This window comes from Periplaneta americana, chromosome 14 (genome assembly GCF_040183065.1).
Source record: "Periplaneta americana isolate PAMFEO1 chromosome 14, P.americana_PAMFEO1_priV1, whole genome shotgun sequence".
NCBI lineage: Eukaryota > Metazoa > Arthropoda > Insecta > Blattodea > Blattidae > Periplaneta > Periplaneta americana.
The window spans coordinates 138,383,668-138,402,573 of record NC_091130.1 but is presented as its reverse complement, the minus strand read 5'-3'; the positions used below and the strand labels follow the sequence as shown (position 1 = coordinate 138,402,573).

Below are 18,906 nucleotides of genomic sequence, written 5' to 3'. Positions count from 1 at the left end.
TTAAATTTACTGATGTGGCATAGAAGATTCCTGAGACTTTCACTTATTGCAATGATTTCTCCATCAAAACTTGTTGTTCCATATCCAAGAGATCTATAAAGTGAGAAGAGACAGCACGTAACACCTGCACCGGCACCTTGTTCTCTGGAGATCAAGGATCCGTCAGTGTATAAATGAAGCCAGTTTTGTGGAGGGTATCTAATATTAATTGTCTCTAAAGACAATTGTTTTAGTATTTCAGTGTTTCCTTCTGATTTCAGTATTTCTTCTGTTAAATTTAGATTATATTCCATATTTAATAGAGTTAAAGGGTTTGGTTTAATTTGTAGGTTTTCTTTTAAATTCGGGATATTGATTTTCTGTTTTAATTCTTGAACAATGGATATGAAACTTTTTTGAGTTTTCAATCTACAGAGAGGACTGTATGAATGCCAATTGTTTCCTGGTAATCTAATAATATGCAGATATTTGATCCCAATAAACGCGATATTTTAAAATTCCTTTTCAGAATGAAAAGTTACATATATTCGGATCAAATTCCTGCACATTTAAAGGAAAAAACTAAAATTCTTTCATTCATTTATTATCATAACACACTGCTCTCTTAAAGTACTGAGCATATTGGAAATTTAATTTATGGCTTACCCAAAACACTGTATGGAATATTTCATATAAAACCTTTTTGTCTCGAAAAGGACGAAAAACCGAGCAAAATCGTGTTAAACTTCATTTGAAATATCTCTAAGAATAACTCCTCGTAGTTAGTGATATTACTTGGGGTTCAGCTTGTATATTGAACAGGTTTCAGTGTTTTGCGGTGCTTGGAAGTATCAAAATTACACCGTATTTAAATGTTTGCACCATCGAACTTGAAATCCATGCAGATTTTACAAGCTGTGTTCTCACACTTTTCTCCAGCACATTTCGTCATGTCCGAAGTTTAAAGGCTCTTACGATAGTTTGATATGTACTGTGCTTATCAGTACACATATTTTTTTGTAAACTAAATAGTTTCGTAATTAAAAAAAGATAGTTCTTACAACTGTTGGAAAAAATGTTATTAATGAAAATATTACTTACTAAAAAGACAATAACTTTAAACCACAACACTAAAATACTGTTTATGCTCGACCATGCCGAAATGTAGTAATTACGCACCTGGTAGTAGCCCTTTAATGCACCTCATTAAAGTACATCTATTCATTGTAATTTAGTTGTTCAGCCAATAAGAAATCACCTTTGTACTGATTGTACCATTATAAAACCGCAAGTATAGATTATTCTCGAATATGCAATCCAAAGACAATTAGCGAAAAGTCACGGAGGCTGGAAATCCAATACTGTCGCAGAAGGTTATGTTCTGTTACTAAAATAATTAGCGTTAGTTGTAAATAATATTCAAATAAATTCAATTTGTCACCTCGTTTTTCGATGTCTAAATCAATTTCAAGGCTATATCAAGATTGTTTATTTTACTCTCTAGATTATATAACAAGGTCAATGACATTTGTTCCTCGGAAAAAATCAATACTTTCGCGTCTGCGCACATCTCACAATTTACGAGGTAGGCTATTGCACAAGGTCACTTCCGCTCCCCAATCATATAAGAATAACATGAATACTTATGAATAATTTCAAGTTATAAATATGGTCGAGCATAAAAAGTCGTATGAAACTTGCCTATAATGGTAATTAAGATGCTCGTAATAAAATTATGAAACTCGCTTGCGCTCGTTTCATAAACATACTCGCGTCTTAATTACTACCATTATAGGCTCGTTGCATAATGTACTATAATGTCATTTTCTTTTAATTTCATGTCATTTTTTCATTATTTTAAGGGCATTTTATTGATCATTTTAAGTAGATTTTTAGGCCATCAACATCTGCCCCCTACTTACTAGGTGCTATATAAATACCTATTTATCTGATATTTCGACATTTTATTGGAAATATTTTCATAAATACATTAATCACATGATTCTGTACTAGCATATCTGATTTAATGAAGTCAAGTTCCTACATAGCGACCTCATTTATTACGTATTGAACGACGAACTTGAAATATTCATATCGAAAAGATGACGTCGTGCAAAGAGCTTGCAAGCTATTGACTGTGAATCACCATGGTGACCTTTAAAGGGACGTTTCAACTTCGAAACTGAAGCATAAAATGGAGGCTTTACTCAGTACACTGTAGCGTATAATATCCTGTCATAATTTCTAAGAAAACTTTTCCAATCCACAGGACAACCTGCAACTTGCAAACTGTTTCTGTGGTCAAACATCGAATTTCCTGTGCCAACCGCTACAAGAGAGCGCTGGCTGTGAACAAGTGCAATCTTGTGTTGGTCCGCTTTCAGTCGACATGTCTCCTAATGGCTCGTTTGCCTCCAGGCTGGGTATAGGGTATGAGAGCATATGCTATCAAAATATCAGTTGAATGCAGAAATGCATGTCATTGGAAAGCTTCTCACTCCAAATAAAGAATGGTTCAGTAATATCGTTAAACATATTTCAAAACTCATGGCTCTGCGTATTCCATTGGTTGTCATTTTGATATTTATGGCTAAAATTTAGGTTTGAAACCCGGTGGAGAACGATAAACAATCTTACAATTTATTGTTTTTTGGTAGAATTAAACGATTGTGAAGTCTGCAGCGCGGATTTAAATTATACAGAGTGAACCGTAAGTAATGTCAATTTCGGAGGGTTTTTCTTTGAGATATTTCAAACAAAAAATCTTAATGTAGTTTTGCTCGTTTTCACTTCCTTTTCGAGATAAATGTTGTTTTATATGAAACATTTCATAGCATGCAAATCAAGATTTCAGGTATAACTCCCTGTAAAGTTGATTTAAATAATTATGAGGGAAAAATTGTTCCGGGGCCGGGCATCGAACCCGGGAACTCTACCCGGGTAGCTCAGTAGCTCAGTTGGTAGAGCGTTGGTACGTTAAACCAAAGGTCCCGGGTTCTATGCCCGGCCCCGGAACAATTTTTCCCTCGAAATTATTCAAATCAACTTTACAGGGAGTTATACTTGAAATCTTGATTTGCATAATACACGTCACTGTTCGTTAACAGAAAACCACAATTTAAGTCACACGGATTTAGTGTGCACTCCAAGTTGGTTGTTTGACGGTTGTCAGCCCACTTTGAGGTCTGTGGATATAGAGGGAAGAATTGGATCGGTGTCGGGTAGAGTTCTTGGGTAGCTCAGTTGGTAGAGCGTTAGTACGTTAAACCAAAGGTCCCGGGTTCGATGCCCGGCTCCGGAACAATTTTTCCCTCGAAATTATTCAAATCAACTTTACAGGGAGTTATACTTAAAATCTTGATTTGCATAATACACGTCACTGTTCGTTAACAGAAAACCACAATTTAAGTCACACGGATTTAGTGTGCACTCCAAGTTGGTTGTTTGACGGTTGTCAGCCCACTTTGAGGTCTGTGGATATAGAGGGAAGAATTGGATCGGTGTCGGGTAGAGTTCCCGGGTAGCTCAGTTGGTAGAGCGTTAGTACGTTAAACCAAAGATCCCGGGTTCGATGCCCGGCCCCGGAACAATTTTTCCCTCGAAATTATTCAAATCAACTTTACAGGGAGTTATACTTGAAATCTTGATTTGCATAATACACGTCACTGTTCGTTAACAGAAAACCACAATTTAAGTCACACGGATTTACGTAGTGTGCACTCCAAGTTGGTTGTTTGACGGTTGTCAGCCCACTTTGAGGTCTGTGGATATAGAGGGAAGAATTGGATCGGTGTCGGGTAGAGTTCCCGGGTAGCTCAGTTGGTAGAGCGTTGGTACGTTAAACCAAAGGTCCCGGGTTCGATACCCGGCCCCGGAACAATTTTTCCCTCGAAATTATTCAAATCAACTTTACAGGGAGTTATACTTGAAATCTTGATTTGCATAATACACGTCACTGTTCGTTAACAGAAAACCACAATTTAAGTCACACGGATTTAGTGTGCACTCCAAGTTGGTTGTTTGACGGTTGTCAGCCCACTTTGAGGTCTGTGGATATAGAGGGAAGAATTGGATCGGTGTCGGGTAGAGTTCCCGGGTAGCTCAGTTGGTAGAGCGTTGGTACGTTAAACCAAAGGTCCCGGGTTCGATGCCCGGCCCCGGAACAATTTTTCCCTCGAAATTATTCAAATCAACTTTACAGGGAATTATACTTGAAATCTTGATTTGCATAATACACGTCACTGTTCGTTAACAGAAAACCACAATTTAAGTCACACGGATTTAGTGTGCACTCCAAGTTGGTTGTTTGACGGTTGTCAGCCCACTTTGAGGTCTGTGGATATAGAGGGAAGAATTGGATCGGTGTCGGGTAGAGTTCTCGGGTAGCTCAGTTGGTAGAGCGTTAGTACGTTAAACCAAAGGTCCCGGGTTCGATGCTCGGCCCCGGAACAATTTTTCCCTCGAAATTATTCAAATCAACTTTACAGGGAGTTATACTTAAAATCTTGATTTGCATAATACACGTCACTGTTCGTTAACAGAAAACCACAATTTAAGTCACACGGATTTAGTGTGCACTCCAAGTTGGTTGTTTGACGGTTGTCAGCCCACTTTGAGGTCTGTGGATATAGAGGGAAGAATTGGATCGGTGTCGGGTAGAGTTCCCGGGTAGCTCAGTTGGTAGAGCGTTGGTACGTTAAACCAAAGGTCCCGGGTTCGATGCCCGGCCCCGGAACAATTTTTCCCTCGAAATTATTCATTTCATAGCATGTTTTCGGAAAACTATTGACTTAATTCTCAATATACTCAGTAAATTTACGAGAGCAGTGTATTATGATAATAAATTATTGAAATAATTTTACTTTTACCCTTTTAAATGTGGAGAAATTTGATACGAACAAATGTAACTTTTCGTTCTGTGAAGGAATTTTACAAACATACATTTTTTCGGATGAAATTTCTGCACATTTAAAGGACAAAACTAAAATTCTTTCATTCATTTATTATTTCAATACATTGCTCTCTTAAATTGAATCAGAACATCGGGGATTAAATTAATGGTTTTATACGAGATTTATGCAGAATTAGGGCAGAAATGTTACTAGTAAGCAATGCATAAGCGATGGATGTGTAAGCAGCGTGTAACTAAATATACATGGAAATTGTTTTGCTGTAGTTATACACACGAAAACCCCTGTTTAAGCATTGTACGAGGCGTGTTCTTAAAGTAAGTTCCAAAAGAGTGTAGAAAGTAAACGGGAAAATATTTACAAACCATTTTTGTAGCATTGTATTCCTCACACTTCAATTACTTCTCGCCATAATCTCCACCATTATTGAGGCATTTATCGAGTCGTGGCACAAGTCTTTCTATCCCCTCATTGTAGAATTCACCCGCCTGCGAACCACTCCGCAACATTTGTGGAAAATTCAAGGAAAGCGAAGAAATTGTGAACCTCCTGTTCTCATGAATTTTTTCATCGACAGCACGCACCAAATCGTCATTGATCAAAGATGGCCGACCGGTATGCTGCTCGTCATGCACAGAGATGCGGCCCTCGTTGAACTTTCTAACCCATCTCCTGACCATTCCATCACTAATGGCATCATCACCATACACCTCACAAAGTTGACGATGAATGTCAGCTGGTTTGATGTTTCTCGCATTCAAAAAACGGATAATAGACCGCATCTCACAGTCGGCGGGGTTCTCGATCACTTTAATCATTTCAACTGATCACAACTAACCACACACACGGACTGAAGCTCTGAAACTGCATGCACAGCTTGCCTGAGGACTGAAGAAGAAAACACGTATGCGCAAAATAACAATTACAGCGATGCGACAGCTATAATTGAAAATGGAACTTACTTTAAGAACACGCCTCGTATACAGAGAAAAATAGCCGCCTCTCTAACAGCTGTTCGTATAGATAGTCATTTTATGATGATGGTTGCCTTGTACCCACAGAACAACAAATCAAAGAGCATAGAATAATTATAATAATATTGCTGCAGCTGTACTCTTTGCTCAAAATATAGCGTGGTAATCGATCAGGACCAGTTGTACTATCGATAGTTGGCGTGGCATACTAGCGCATACTAACGGATGTAATATAGCATCTCAGATATTCTATTACCTCTCGTAATAAAATAATGACGAAGCTATGATGCAGTTGTACAGGGTGCGTCAGAAAGAACGGATGGATTTCACATGGCAAGAAAATTGTAAAGATTCATCAAATCAAAAATTTATTGTTATCAACATATTCACCAATATATGCAGTTTATTTATGTAAAACAACATTATCCAAATGATGTCCTTGGCTTTCAATACAGGCATCGAGGCGTTTTCTGATGTTCGCCATTACTTTCACAGTCATAGCTGGTGCAATTGCCACGATTTCTTCACGAATCGCTGTCTTCAGTTCGTCCAGTGTATGTGATCGGTGTTTACAAACTTACGCCTTCAAATGGTCCCAAAGAAAGAAGTCGCAGGGCGCGAGATCTTACCGTAGCCTCGGACAATCTCAGTGCAATAGAATTTCGTCCAGGTGATTTCTTCTTTAATGTTGAACCTGTGATACGAAATGAAGCCACCCACCGCAAAATTGTATTCCGAGTTGGAATCCTAGCGTGACATCCGATGTCGAAATGAGTCCTGAGTGGCGATCACAGACTCTTCATTTTTCAAAAATGTCTCTACGATGAAAGCACGTTGTACACCAGACCAACACCATATTCTCAACTGAAACTGCATTCTATGGCTGACCCAACAGTCGTGGTCCCCCTCACTATATCTCTCTCCTCGTTGCGTATCGATAGTTTGAAATCCATCCGTTCTTTCTGACGCACCCTTTATAACAGTTGTATTGTTATACACGACATATATAGTGATTGTTGTTGTTTAGTCAACTGTTCTAAGGCAGATCTGGAGTCCACAAGTGACACGAACAAGGCATCACTTATGAGACAACTAGGTCAGGAGATAATGGGGTAGGGTGTCCAGTTCCTTTCCCCCCATTACATACATCGCCGACTAGCTACATATTACACTAATCAGACTTCAGATGTATACAAACAAATTGTTCCTCCTTTGACACATATCGTCAAGTGAGATGTACATATCAGCCAGATCCTCAATTAGAGGTGATTATTAGTCAGGAATTGACACACGACTTAGTATATACGAGCTATTCATTGTTTAACTAAAAAAAAAAGAGGATCCCAATGAGTAAAACCGTGTGAAGTATCAAGTGTTAAATAGGAAATGTTAGTATAGCTCAGTGATTTTACGAGTAAATAAGATAGGCAGTTAAAATTTAAGAACGATATTTTGAAAGAGTAACATTTAGGGATAAGTATCCATTGTCGTCGCATCAATTTTATGTACTGAGCAGAAATTCACTACGTAAATATTGGTTTTATTTCTCACATATTTGTTACATTTCTTGGAAATTATTATTTTTATCAGAGAAATTTTGAAAGTATGCCTATAAAAGTCGAATAAAACAAGGAAATATGTTAAAATATATGCACTTAAATATGCAAAAGAAAAATAAAGCTAGGCCTATATGCATTTAAAAGGAAAAACCCTCGAAATATTCATTTTTACAAAATGAAGTTGGAAATGACATTGGCATCTTTCAAACGTAAAAACCATGATCGGCAATGAGACACTTTTATTTTTTCAATATGTTAAATCAATAAAAACATGCAACTGCATGAAGACCTTTGGGGAGGCCGAGACGTAGATGGGAGGATACTATTAAAACGGATTTGAGGGAGGTGGGATATGATGATAGAGACTGGATTAATCTTGTACAGGATAGGGACCGATGGCGGGCTTATGTGAGGGCGGCAATGAACCTGCGTGTTTCTTAAAAGCCAGTAAGTAAGTAAGTAAGTAAGTAAGTAAGTATTATACTAGAAATTACACGATAACAAATACATTTTAGGAAGTGGAAGCACGAGGTACCATACCCTCCTTCTTTGCCAACAAATGTAAAAACCCGGGCCTAACACACAGCATTGTAAAGGAAATAGCCATTAGTGCCCTCAAAGGCTCGGTTCAGATATTGAGAAATCATTTGTATGGGAGTGATAATGGAAATTTCAAGTTATCTTAACCGATGGCTGTTGATTGGTTTAGATATCAATGCCAATCAATCCGTACTATTATTTTTCTCGCGGTATATGGCATTCAAATCATTCTAACCTATCTGATGGTATTTCCCCCCTCCCCTTTCTTAACTGTAAATGAGCACAAACGCTACTTAGGTGTAAATTTTTCTGATATTTTGCATATTCGATTCCCTAACCGTTTCCAATGTATATCATTTTACCTTTTAGGTGTGTTTCCAAATTATATCTAATACGCTTTGTCAAATCTGGCAACCTTTTCATAAGGGAAGCTAAATTTATTATTATTATGGAACGGGGGAATAATAATTCAAACAGTGATTGCACAGTGAAATGATAGCAGGTTTATGAACACACTGTAGCGTCAGAGTAGTGTAAGTGAAATACTGATATTAGGAACATACGGGGATACCTCTTGTGAAATAATCTTACACTGCTGCTGGAAAGATACGATCACAGACGTGTTGCAGCATGCTTATTTTGTAACTTTCTGCACTTGTTTCGTGGTGGAGGCATATTCAGGAAGTTGGAAGCAAGTTCAGTTCAACTCGTATATATGTTAGGCCCTAGAGATATCAATGAAAACACGACAGAGAAACGTGTTACAGAATAAATATGCTAATGTACTCACACAACGTAACTTAGAAAGTCTTTAAGCAGAACTTTAGTGTATAGAAAAGCTGTAACCACCGGAGTTGGTCAGGCGGTAGCGCGTTTCCTTAAATTGTTGGTAACAAAGGATAAGACGAGCGAAAGGAATGTGGCTTTAATGCCCACGTGCATCAACGTCGGTTAGTGTAACCACCGGTTAAAATTGTCACCTAACCTCTGGTTAAGCATTTTTACAGTGGATCGACCTCGGTTACGACTTAAATAGGAGGTTAACCACAGTAATCTCTAACCAGCCATATTCGAGCGGTTAAAAGAGATAACCAGTGATTATTAGAGCAGGTAAAGCAAAATGGCGGCCAGAGCCACAGATGTTTATTTCGAAGACGATTATTATTATACAGTACTTGAATTACTTGGATAGAGCGTGAGCGTGAAGTTTCTATAGTGGAAAGAGAGAATTCTTACGAGGAATTAGGTGACAGAAAATTTCAGGAGGATTTCGTTTATCAAAATCTACAAATGGATCACTTGAAATAACACAAAAAGTCATATTTCTCCTATGGTTCGGCTGCTTGTATTACGATTCTATGTAACTGATATTTTCTGTATTTTAAGAGGGAATACTCTAATATCTCTTTCTCTATGTCACTGGCTGAACAAAGAGAGGTTATTTATGGATCTTAGGATAATGAACAGTTCCCTCGTGTAAATGAGGTGCTTGATCGTATACACATTCCTATTAATCATCTGCATCCTTTTCCTTTATAGATATTCCATCTTTTTATATAACTATATTTAAATTCCCAAAAATTAAGTCTAGCGACACTTCAACCACACATTCAGTTTTCTATTTTGTACGATTTTAACCTAACAGCAAAGAAATGCAACTAGCAAATACAACAGTGCCCAAAGGCAAACAAATGCAAAGCGAAAATGTAGGACACGTTCATTTCGATGTAGAACGGAGTGAGCGCAGTCATTTTTAGACGTTGACTATTATCTTTGCAGCGATATGGATGCTTTCCTTTAGTCATTTTGTAGAAACAGTACACCAGCATAGACTTTACTCTGGTTAAATGAGGTGTCAGCTAGCCATGTTTAAGTAATCTGTGATTATGAATGGTGCACACAAATTATATTTTAACCACTGTTACTGTTTAACCGTCGTTTCATAATCTACGATTACTGCGTTTTTAACCGATGTTGATACACTTCGCCATAACTGTGGCTGCTGATTATGAAAAACATCATTCAGATAAGCATCCCAGAGGTCTGTCTCATAAAACTAATAAGTTAATATTATCAGAAAATAGCCAATAATATTAACTAATATTATTAATATTCTGTTTCATAAAATTATTAGTTAATAATATTAGTTATTATTGTAAATCCTCATAATATTAATAAAATATGTAATATTTTAGTAAAGTGTTTCATAAAGCAGCAGAACTAATAAAATTTATATCATTAGGTTATTTCCATGAGTATATTTTAACTCTTAATTCCATTATAGATGAAAAATGAATGTAATGAAACAATGAAAGTTTCAGATTAAATTTTGGAACATTTGTTGTATGTGTTTGACAGAACTGGTAACGTGTTAGAACATACCACTACAAGGAATAAAGCACTGAATTCAAACCAACACTTGAAATTGCTCTGGATTTTGAGTGTAATACACGTTTTTTCTCCTGAAAATCGCTCTGTATATCAAACGCTTTAAGATAACGAATAGAATACAGGTTTGCAATTAGAATTTTCTTTATTTCTGAATGACCTGTTTTAAAATAAATACACAATGAGAGCAGGATCTAATTTATCTTGCAACTCATCTCATTTCAACTCGCACCTCATTATCTCTGATCTCATTTCTTTTCATTATCACTTTCTAACTCTCACCTCATCCAATTTCATTCAATCGCATTTCTTCTTGCACCTTTTATCATTCATCTTGCACCTTTTTTCACTTATCTCCCACCTCTTTTCATTTCATCTAGCACCTCTTTTCATTTCATCTCGCATCGCATCTCATCTCATTTCATTCCTCATCTCATCTCGGACCTAATCTCAGACTTATCCCATTTCATCTCGCATCGCACCTCATCTCATTTTATCTCATACCTCACCTCATTTCGTCTTCCACCCCATCTCATTTCACCTCAGCCTCTTTTCATTTCATCTTTCACCCCATTTCAGTTCAACCCACACTTCATCTCATTTAATCTCGTAACTTTTTCAATTCATCTCGCGACTCATCTCATCTCATCTCGGATCTAATCTGACTTTCTCAGAATTATCTAATTTCATCTCTCACCTCTTCTCATAATTCACACTTCTTCTCATTTCATCTCGCACCTCATCTCATTTCATCTCGTGCCTTTTTAATTTCATCTCCCACCTTATCTCATCTCATCTCATCTCATCTCAGCTCATCTTGGACCTAATCTCATTTTCTCAGAACTATCCCATTTCATCTCACACCTCATCTCATTTCATCTCCCACCTCTCATTTCATTCTCCATCCCATCTCATTTCAGCTCACATCTCTTTTCATTTCATCTCATACTTGTTTTCATTTCATATCGCACTTCTTCTCATTTCATCTCGGGCCTAGTCTCATTTTATCTCGCACCTCATATTATTTCATTTATAATCACATCTCTTTTATCTCATGTGAGTATCTTATCTCGTTTAATCTCTTCTAGTATTTCACCTCATTTAATCTCGTATAGTACCTAATATCATTAAACTTGTGTAATATTTCATCTCATTTTTTCTTATATAGTACCTCATCGTATTTCATTTATAATCACATCTCTTTTATCTCATGTGAGTATCTTATCTCGTTTAATCTCATCTAGTACTTCACCTTATTTAATCTCGTATAGTACCTAATATCATTAAACTTGTGTAATATTTCATCTCATTTTTTCTTATATAGTACCTCATCATATTTCATTTATAATCACATCTCTTTTATCTCATGTGAATATCTTATCTCGTTTAATATCTTCTTAGTATTTCACCTCATTTAATCTCGTATAGTACCTAATATCATTAAACTTGTGTAATATATAATCTCATTTTTTCTTATTTAGTACCTCATCATATTTCATTTATATTCACATCTCTTTTATCTCATGTGAATATCTTATCTCGTTTAATCTCATCTAGTATTTCACCTCATTTAATCTCGTATAGTACCTATTATCATTAAACTTGTGTAATATTTCATCTCATTTTTTCTTATATAGTATCTCATCATATTTCATTTATAATCACATCTCTTGTATCTCATGTGAGTATCTTTTCTCGTTTAATCTCATCTAGTATTTCACCTCATTTAATCTCGTATAGTACCTAATATCATTAAACTTGTGCAATATTTCATCTCATTTTTTCTTATGTAGTACCTCATCGTATTTCATTTATAATCACATCTCTTTTATCTCATGTGAGTAACTTATCTCGTTTAACCTCATCTAGTATTTCACCTCATTTAATCTCGTATAGTACCTAATATCATTAAACTTGTGTAACATTTCATCTCATTTTTTCTTATATAGTACCTCATCATATTTCATTTATAATCACATCTCTTTTATCTCATGTGAGTATCTTATCTCGTTTAATCTCTTCTTAGTATTTCACCTCATTTAATCTCGTATAGTACCTAATATCGTTAAACTTGTGTAATATTTCATCTCATTTTTTCTTATATAGTACCTCATCATATTTCATTTATAATCACATCTCTTTTATCTCATGTGAATATCTTAGCTCGTTTAATCTCTTCTAGTATTTCACCTCATTTAATCTCGTATAGTACCTAATATCATTAAACTTGTGTAATATTTCATATCATTTTTTCTTATATAGTACCTCCTCATATTTCATTTATATTCACATCTCTTTTATCTCATGTGAATATCTTATTTCGTTTAATCTCTTCTAGTATTTCACCTCATTTAATCTCGTATAGTACCTAATATCATTAAACTTGTGTAATATTTCATCTCATTTTTTCTTATATAGTACCTCATCATATTTCATTTATAATCTCTTTTATCTCATGTGAATATCTTATCTCGTTTAATCTCATCTAGTATTTCACCTCATTTAATCTCGTATAGTACCTAATATGATTAAACTTGTGTAATATTTCTTCTCATTTTTTCTTATATAGTACCTCATCGTATTTCAATTTATAATCACACCTCTTTTATCTCATGTGAGTATCTTATCTCGTTTAATCTCTTCTAGTATTTCACCTCATTTAATCTCGTATAGTACCTAATATCATTAAACTTGTGCAATATTTCATCTCATTTTTTCTTATGTAGTACCTCATCGTATTTCATCTCGTGAAGTACCTCATGTTTTTCCACTTCATATAGCATCTCGTATCATTCCATCTTATGTAATGTCTAACCTCATTTCATTCCATGTAGCATCTTATCTCAGGTTTCCTCATTGCATTCTACCACGTATCTTGTCTAAAATAATATCTCTTTTTATATTTCGTGCATCATTTAAAATCTCTTACGTAATGTTCCATCTCGTAGGTGTTCTCATCCTTTCGTTTTCCTTTTCATCTTATCGTAAAAATATTATATACATACATGCATAAATTCATACATTATATGCACACATAAGCCTTCAGACAGATATGTGTATATACATATACTTGAATGTATATGTATATACATATGTCTATATAGACACATGCATATATTTCTACATAAGTTGGATACCAATTTAATTTTACATTGTTCAACTAACATTGCAAGTGCAAAACTTTTGTATACGTAGTTCCACAGACAGCTTTTGAGATCGTCATTTCCACCTGTTGATCTATTCACCAACGATGAAGACACGTTTCTCTGTGTCGTATTATACATTTTGAACTTACATTCGTTTGGTACATTTAAAAGAGAAAACACGTGTTAATGTAGTGAAGTCTTTCTTTCATCTCTGAAATCAGTCACTTCAGTATTGATGTTCCTTTGTTCTCTCAGCCAGCCTCTTTCTATTATTTTGCTTTATCACTGGCTTCATTGTCTATTGCAGCTATATATTGCTAAGCTCCTACTAATTGGCAGCTAGACTCATTGTATTCAGTCATTACTGTCTGTTATGCGTTGTACATACAGGGCTTTCATTTCATAACTTCCCAGTCTAAATAACTAATTATTAAATTAAATTCAATTTAGATATTCAGGGGGAAGTCTGAAATAAGGCTTAATTGCATTTTAAATTTCATCCCCACCCCCAGCCATCCCACTTTCAAATTTCAAATGGTACCACTATATTTTTATACTTAAATATGAAAGAGCATTCAATTTTCCATACACCTCATTCGTTTTTTGTTTTCTATCGTCGCCTGGCAACCTATATTTTTGTCATTATCAGTTGACTGTAGGATGAAAACAGCTTATTTTGTCTAATTTCCTAAATTTAATCAACAAGGATGATTTATGTTCTCTTCTTGAAGGGTATACACCATTTTAAAATAATTTAATACACAAACACAACTATTACACGGAAAAATGCTTAATAAGTTTTTGTAGCTGTATTCTATTCAGTTCTAATCAACAATAACAACAATCCACATTGCCAGGCGAGGATAGAAAACAAAAGATACGAAAACAAATGAATGAGGTGTATGAACAATTGAATGCCCTTTCATATTGAAGTATAAAAATATAGGGGTTTCATTTGAAATTTCAAAGTGGGGTGGCTGGAAGGTGGGGGGGGGGTGAAATCTAAAATGCAGTTAGCCCTAGTTTCAGACTTCCCCCTCAATATCTAAATTGACGTGTTTTTTGTTTAAATTGAATTCATTTTCAAGTTATTTAGACAGGGAAATGGGTATTTGTAGTCCAGGGGTGTAGGCCTCATTATATATGAATTTTTTAACTTGGTAAAATAACTGTTGGTTGAAGGAAGTGTGTTTATGATCATTTGAGTGTATGACAGTATTTCTTATTCATTGACTCACTCACTCACTCACTCACTCACTCACTGTCGTAGAGTTAAGGCCTGAGATCTTCTCTTCCTCACTACCAGAAATGAAATGCGCATTGAAACAATAACAATGATAATAATCGTAATAATACAGGGTGTCTACACCGAAATTCCCTATTTTCAGTTTGCTCCCTATACCAAACAAATGAAGTTAAGGAAATTTTATTCATAAATATAAGTTGTATGAGTTATTAAGTTATAAAAAAAATAAACAACAAATCAAATCATTCCCACGTGTGCCCCTGCGGTGACACGAAGAACGTCCAGTCTGCATTCAATTTCCATCCAGGGCCGTTGCAATATGTCCGGAGTGATGGTATCAATGGCTTTCACAATCACCCTGTCCTTCACGTAGCCTCAAAGAAAAAAATCCATGTGTGATGTCAGGGGAACGTAGAGGCCAATCCAGGAGTCGGAAATGATTACACTTGACAGAAATGCAGGATTTTGGTCGATTCGGTGAAGCATTTCAGAAGCAAATTTATACCGTTTTTTCTTGTCCTCTGGTTTTATGGCCTGCAGAATCTGCAATTTGTATGCAGACAGATGCAACCTCTTTCTGAGGATCTTACGGAAAGTTGCTCGTGGCATCTAAAATTCCGTGAAGCCTGACGAATTGATTTGTGTGGACTTCGTTGGAACGCTTGGCGGACATTTTCTACTTGTTGTTTGCTCTTGTCTTTATCCTCTTGGTACTGCTTTGTTGTAAACACTAGGAAACTCCCTTTGCACCATAACAATTGATTTGAAGTCTGAATACCAAACTACAACTTGAACCTTCTCCTAAACGGATGCCATTTTCGCGCGCATGGACAACCGTGCCAAATGTTTTCATTAAAAAATTCAGGCAGAAACTTCAACTCCTTCTGTACCCAATGACCAAGTCAGACATGAAAAAAATATATAGGCTTATTTACTATTTTTAAGAATGCCTAAAAAATAGGGCATTTCGGTGTAGACACTCTGTACTTAAATATAGAATCGTTGTTATGCACATTAAGAAGCTTACATGTAATGAAAAATTGACTAAACTTGATACATATGAATGTTTAAAGTAGAGATTTAACATGGAAAATATTTTTTTCTAACCATTTGTTGGAAAAAGAAATACAATTCACACAATTTCAGAATATTTCTTCATACAACGAAACTTATAGGGTGCTATTCAAAGACATTTTGCTTTCCCGCGCTACGAGCGTGCTAAACTAGCCCAGGATATCGACTGGTTACTTGTGCAAGATTCATACAGGATGTTTAAAAAATATAGGGCATAATTTCAGGTATGTATTTCCCACATGTAGACAATCAAAATAGTTAATTACAACATGTGTCCGGAAATGCTTTATTTCCGAGTTATGGCCTTCACAACATTGAAATTCACCGGAACGTTTTTCTTTCCGCAGGTCGTTGCCGTCAAAGGAGACATTAAGAGGGCACTCTGACAGTTCATTCCGAGGCGAAGGTTACATTCAGTGTTGTGTAGGCGTTAGAATGTGCGACATGTATTCAAATCAAGAGCTGGTAGAGATACACTACGGTAAGGCGGACGGCAATGCTGCGCTGGCTCGTCGTTTGTACCAGGAGAGTTACCCACAGCGGAAGACATGTGTACGTCTCCATTACCTTCTGTGCGAGTATGGAAAATTTAACTCTCCTGGTTTGGGAAGGGGATGACCAAGATCTACAACTCCAGAAGTAAGGAGGAGATTCTGGAGGCTGTGAACATGACTCCTTCTATCAGCACACGAAGGGTAGCGTTGCAAGTCAATGTTCCTCATACGACTGTCTGGAGACTGTTGAAAGAGTATCAATTGTATCCTTATCATTTGCAACGTGTACAGGCCCTGTCACCAGCAGATTACCCTGCAGGAATTAGGTTCTGTCAGTGGTTCTTGCAGCAGTGTGGTGTAAATCCGAACTTTCCTGCCTTAGTATTATTTACAGATGAAGCACAGTTCACACGAGATGGCATAACAAATTTCCACAATCAGCATGTATGGGCGTATGAAAACCCACGTACAACTGTTCCATCTCATCACCAGGTGCGGTTCTCCCTCAACATGTGGGCCGGTATCATTGGTGATCGATTAGTTGGGCCCCATGTACTTGTAAACAGACTTACGGGGCAGGCGTACACAAACTTCCTGGAAAACACCATACCTCATGTTTTAAAAGACACTTCATTGATCAATCGTCAATACATTCACTCTTGCATGATGGCGCTCCTGCACACTTCAGTCGTACGGCTCGCCGGTACTTGGATCGAAGGTTTCCTGATCGATGGATAGGTAGAGGTGGCCCAATTGCTTGGCCTCCACGCTCACCTGATCTGAACCCTCTCGATTTCTACTTGTGAGGCCATTTAAAATCATTGGTTTATTCGTCTCCGGTGCCTGATTTGAAATCCCTTCGGAATCGAATTGTGGCATGTTCTGAGGACATACGCAATACTCCTGGAGTTTGGGATCGTGTTCGCAGGTCAGTGAGACATCGATGTGAGGTCTGTATTCAAGCACATTTTGAACATCTTCTGTAATGACAACGACCTGCGGAAAGAAAAACGTTCCGGTGAATTTCAATGTTGTGAAGGCCATAAACTCGGCCGGACACATGTTGTAATGAACTATCTTGTTTGTCTACATGTGGGAAATACATACCTGAAATTATGCTCCGTATTTTTGAAACATCCTGTATATCATATCATATATCATATCATATATCATATATATCATATATCATATCATATATCATATATATCATATCATATCATATCATATCATATCATATCATATCATATCATATCATATCATATCATATCATATCATATCATATATCGCTAACACTGGTTTATGAATACGGAAAACGTTAGTTCGCTGATCATCCACCGGAAGCCCGCGCTAAAAATATCTACGAACACGGCCCTAGGAGTTCAAGTTATTACCAGTGAGGTTGCAACGTAGCAATAGTGCATCTATTGATTCTGATTTACAACGAAAGCTGAAAAGCTTGAAGGAAAATTCTCTGAAATAATTTGCACTCGTGTCAGGAATTTCAAACAGCTGTAGGTACACTATGTGAAAGCAAACAAATTAAAATTGTATAGATCAAAGAACTTACAAATATAGACCAGGAGTGGAACGATCTAAAAAGGATAATGATTATAAAAGCAGCCGTCAGAGTGCAGGGAAAAAGTAAAACAAAACTATATGATTAAAAACATGAAATGCCGAAATAAAAGCATAAAGAGAAAAGTAAAGCATATTTCAAGTATAGGGCAACTAGCATAGTTGAAAATAATGAAACTGCGAAACAAATTGAATAATTAAGATGAACTAAGCGATTAAGAAATGTACTAAGAATATGATTAGCCTATGTACCTGGGTTGTCTGTTGTCCATATTCGACGATTGAGAGTAACATGAGCTTCATATGCTCCCCAGTGAGTTCTTTTGTCCCCCTCAATGTTTTGCTTATTAGAATATTCTCGATGATGATAACGTTAAGTCGCACAGCAATTGTAACTTCTGGGTGAGCCGTAAATAACGCCATTAATTTCAAGGGGTTATTCTTTGACATATTTCGAACAAAAAAGTTTAATACAATTTTGCTCGTTTGTGTTTCCTTTTCGAGAAAAAGAAAATTATTTTATATAAAACATTTCATAGCGTATTTTGTAAAACCTATTGCATTAATTCTCAATATTCTCAGTCAGTTTTTAAGTGAGCAGTGTACTATGATAATAAATGACTGAAAGAATTTTAGTTTTGTCCTTTTTAATGTGCAAATATCCAAGAGCCAATTCACGGGTCAGCACCAAAAAGAATTTGTCGTCTTCGGAATATATTAATGCAATCAAGATGTCCTGCAACCTTACTGCAGTGCGCTCCGTTCCTGGCAGAGCTTTCAGCACGAGCCGTTGCCGTCAACCAGACTGCAACGAGACAGAAACTCTTGGCCACGTGTTGGGCTTTTGTCGGAAAGGAGAGTTATTGCGTAACAACAGGCATCATAGAGTCCGTGGAGCTATCGCCTGTCTTCTTCGGAACAAAGGTTGGAAAGTTCATGAACAGGTCCCCTGCATTTCTGAAGACGACTCTCACAGAAGAGCGGATATAATAGCAATAAACAGGCAACAATAAAAAGCTAT

At 36.4% G+C, this 18,906-nt stretch overlaps 1 non-coding gene across 1 annotated transcript; it reads left to right on the top strand.

The window, feature by feature from the left end:
- Nucleotides 1-3,783: 3,783 nt before the first annotated feature.
- Nucleotides 3,784-3,856, top strand: TRNAN-GUU (transfer RNA asparagine (anticodon GUU)). The gene has a single exon. It is a non-coding gene; the product is annotated as a tRNA-Asn (tRNA).
- The last annotated feature ends 15,050 nt before the right edge of the window (nt 3,857-18,906 follow it).